Below are 4,255 nucleotides of genomic sequence, written 5' to 3'. Positions count from 1 at the left end.
TATCCTCCATTGAGCACAAGAGTTTGTGCGATGATGAGAGGATAAGTTTACATAGGTGTATCTTATAAAAAGATGTTGTAGACACCATTTGCTCAAATAAGTTGCTAACTTCTGTGTTGTCAACAAGACAACTCATATGTCTGTGCATATTTCTAAGTGTCTACATGACTACTAATGTAAAAATGCATTATCCTAAGTAAACATAAGTGTAATAATAATTAATTATTTACACTAAGAAATATCCATGGTTGAAAAATATATGCAATATATCACTAAACTGATGATCTATTGTGTGTCACTACACGAAACAATATGATCACCCAAAAAACTGCATTCGAGCTTTTCATTTTTGTTTGTTGATGTTTAGGCAAAAAATTGTTAAAACTTGCTTGTTTGTCTCTAAGACGTAAAAAGTTAAAATGCCAAATTGGGGGTTCTGATCCTTTTTTTTTTGTTTGCAATGGTGATGCTGTAAGTAATTGCTATGTATTTAACTCAAATTTTTGATTAATATACAATGGAAATCAGGAAATCTCAAATCAGTATATGTTCTATAAATTTGGTATTTATTTGTTTGTTTTTAAGAATATTTTAAGAAATCATATATTTTTAAATGTTCGGTAAAGTGTCAATTTGTTGCTGATTTTTTCACTTATTTTTTTGGGATTTTGAAATTTTCAAATTTTTTGGGCTGACCGAGTTATTTCCAAGTTCGAGTATTTCAACTTTGGAATATCAATTGTCAATACAAATAGTACCAAACAGCTTCCTAATACTAATGTGTGGGCTACAACCTGATAATTAGGGTTGAAATGCTTCTCTTTATTTGTAGTTTATCATGTTATGTACCAAGGCTTAGCTGAAACTTATCCACTCCAGCTAAATGCCATTAAACATGAAGATCATTGATCATGCATATCTCATACCTTGAAAATTGAACAACTACATATTCCAATAATGCATCATGAGGGAGAGGTGTTTCAATGGTCTCTCTAAGAGTGTCACATGCTTAAACAAAGCTGAATCAGCAATGTCACTATTTATGTCTGCTTCCTCATAGGCTGGTCCAAAAGATGTAAGCTCTACTATGTGAGTCACTAGAGATGTAACTCTGCAAATTCTGCACAAATGATCAGAGGTCCAACCAAATCCGAATCCCTCATGTTTCTGTCTACATGTGTAGTTATAAAACTAGTGGCCAATCTACCAAGTGCATGCTCAACAATTCTATCTTCATCCATGATTTGAGTCATCAATGGGCTTTCTAAAAGAGAAAACTCATGAACCTCATGATGCAAACTAGATATCCCAACAAAATTTCCTGAAACATACATCTTTTCTTGTTCACATGTACTTATATGTTCTTCTTGCTTCCTCATCTCAAGAGGCTTATCCTTTGTATGCTCCATCTCCATGTTTGTAATTTTTTCCGTTAAAAGAATTGAAGACAAACTTCTCTTTGTTGCTTCGCTTGATCTATATGAATGAAACATTCCATGATTCCTTGTAATACCAATATTGTCAACCTGAAAGTTCATATCAGACATCTTAAGACAAACAAGAGCACAAGGACCAGTGTTTACCACCATCCACTGAGTGTTTTCTTTAAATCTTTTCATGGTATCTTCATAGTACTCATGCCATTCATCCCTTTAGATTTTGGTTGCTTGGAAAAAATGGCTGTTATAAGAGCTCTTTCATGATTGCACACTGCACCGTGTTGTGAGACTTCCTCCTGTCTCAAGAGTTTATAGTCCTGTTGCTCCTCCCAACCAACATATGGGATCATCTGAGAATGGAAAATGCAAGAACCTTCACGCCATACCTTCGTTATGGGAATCATGAATGCCTTCAGACCTCTGATTGACCTCCATAATCTTAGTATTAGATTGTTGTTCATTGGATGAGGGTATATCAAAGATTGTTTTCTGATCTTAATGATGAAGAACGTGCCAAACTTAATTCTAAACAATGCTCATTGATCTGATTTTCTGTTTCTTGTAGGGCCACTGGGTAGTCTCCAAGTATTCTTAAATACTTCTGAATAAATTTCTACAAGATTAAGGAGGTGCTCTCAATCTGAGAGAAGCTGTAAATAATCTGTTTTCATTGTCGTCATAGCTTTTTTGATTAGTTGCAAATGAAAAGATTCATTCTTCTTCAAGTCCTCTTCTCAAATTGAACCTCCCAAAGGTGATATTCAACCATCTTATTAGTGTTATTGAAATGTGTTAGTGTTGCACCAATCTTATCTCCATTGTCCTTTAATTGGTTCTCAAATTTATATGACTTACTGGGCTCATGAAGAACATCTGCATTAAATGATGAGTTAGTTGAGTGCCCTTGACAAACTTGACTCTTAGAATCCTCTCTATGATATCTTCTTTGTACACTTGCTGATTTAGAACTAAGGCAGCATTAGGCCTAAACACAAAATCATAATTTGTTGTCATAACACAAATAGGCTGCTTTTTTCCCTTGTACTCAAGATTCAAATCAACTATCTCGATGGTGTCATGTAGAGAAAGTGGGACAGCATTAGAAGAATCATCAAGGGAAACCATCACAGTACCGTCTCGTCAAGCATACTCTTCAAATCATCCACAAAGAGACTTTTGCAACCTTACCTAGAGCAACAATCAATTTATTTTGCTGCTGCTTCTTTGTGTCTCAATACCTCCTTGGCTGACTTAAGTTCAGATTGAACATTAATGTACTTATCTTCATTGGTAGATGCACGTAAAGAATCAACTTCATATTAGTTTCCTTGTTCAAATGATCATTTTGAAGCAAACTTGTATGTATTTCCTTGCGGAGGACCTCTTCAAATGATGGCAAGAGATTTCTTGAAGGAAAATCTTTCTTCAGTACCTACACCTTTTCACTGATGCATTGGTGATTAGGTCCCCAAATCATTTTACAGAAGTACATTTTTTGTTTCCTCAATTCATTTTTGCTGTATCTCTGAACCCTTGCATTGAAAGATCTGACCTGTGCTTTCTTTTTGGTTGGAAAAAGTCTTCAACTCTCTAGTATGCAGACTAAATTTTGCGAATAGCTCCTTCCATCATTGAACACTTTATCTCAATTCTAAAACGCATTCGAAGAGATGTACATTTAATATTATCATCTTTTATTTCATACTGTGAACCCTCAACAATTTTGAAAGTGAGTCCTAATAACCCTCAAATTGACAAGATGCACATATCTGATACCACTGTAGGATTCCCAATCAAGAATAACAACAGATAACAATATTGCTCTCAAATATCACTGGTGAACACATTTAATCTTGAATTTCTCTTACAGATTCAATTTACGTTTATTGTTTGCTTCAATCTGTATGCATGTTATTCATAGATTGTACATAGAATCATAATAGATACAGAAGAGTTGGAGAATAAATAATGCACTTAATGCAGTTCTATGATCCTGTAAGGTAATCTTGGACAACCCCTTTCACAATAAAAGATTGTTATGCAAGTACAATGAATACCACAAAAATAGACATTTGATAGACAGCTCACTTATTCCTCAAAGTATACAGCTTGAATTAACTATGGATCATCGACCTTGTGTACAGCAGTCTCTTGGGTCACTACAAATGCTTCCTTACCGTAGTGCTCCTTCGTCCAAAAGCTCTGACCCAAACTGGTTGAATTTCGACCATCCTGTGGAAATTATTTTTCAATGGATGCCTTTGATATTCTCATGCCAATGGTCAGATGAACTCTATATTAAACTTGTCCACAATCTTCGATCTTGGCAAATTTATCTCAAGGAGCTGTCACTAATTTGATGAGATCATTGGTAGACTAGGGCGGGAAGATTCACCGCCGAAACTGCAATATTCTTCAGCTCATAAGCTTCATACAATGCAAAGATTAAATCCAAAATACTTTGATGATGATAAAGTTTTCGCAAGGTCCCTTTATACCTGTCCAATCCAATTTTCCCTCCCAATTATTTGAATTTGAATGGGACCTATGGAGGGAAAACTATTCTGACAAGTGCATTTGCTTTGTCTTTTTGAACATAAGCTAGATTTGAGCTTGAAGAGAAAAGTGAAAATCAGCCAAGAAGGGAATCAAAGGAAAAATTCAAAGTGAAAGAGACACAAATTATTTGGAGAGTGAAGTTCTACCAAAATTGAAATTCAACTAATACAATTATTGTTTAATTTCAAAAGGCGGAAGATAAAATTTCAGTTGATTGTTGAGTAATTGGAAGGAATGGTAATTGTGTGGGGATGGAT

The sequence above is a fragment of the Cupressus sempervirens genome, chromosome 9 (assembly GCF_028749045.1).
Source record: "Cupressus sempervirens isolate cs-2001-9-10 chromosome 9, ASM2874904v1, whole genome shotgun sequence".
NCBI classification, from domain to species: domain Eukaryota; kingdom Viridiplantae; phylum Streptophyta; class Pinopsida; order Cupressales; family Cupressaceae; genus Cupressus; species Cupressus sempervirens.
Note: the sequence above shows the minus strand (reverse complement) of the source record.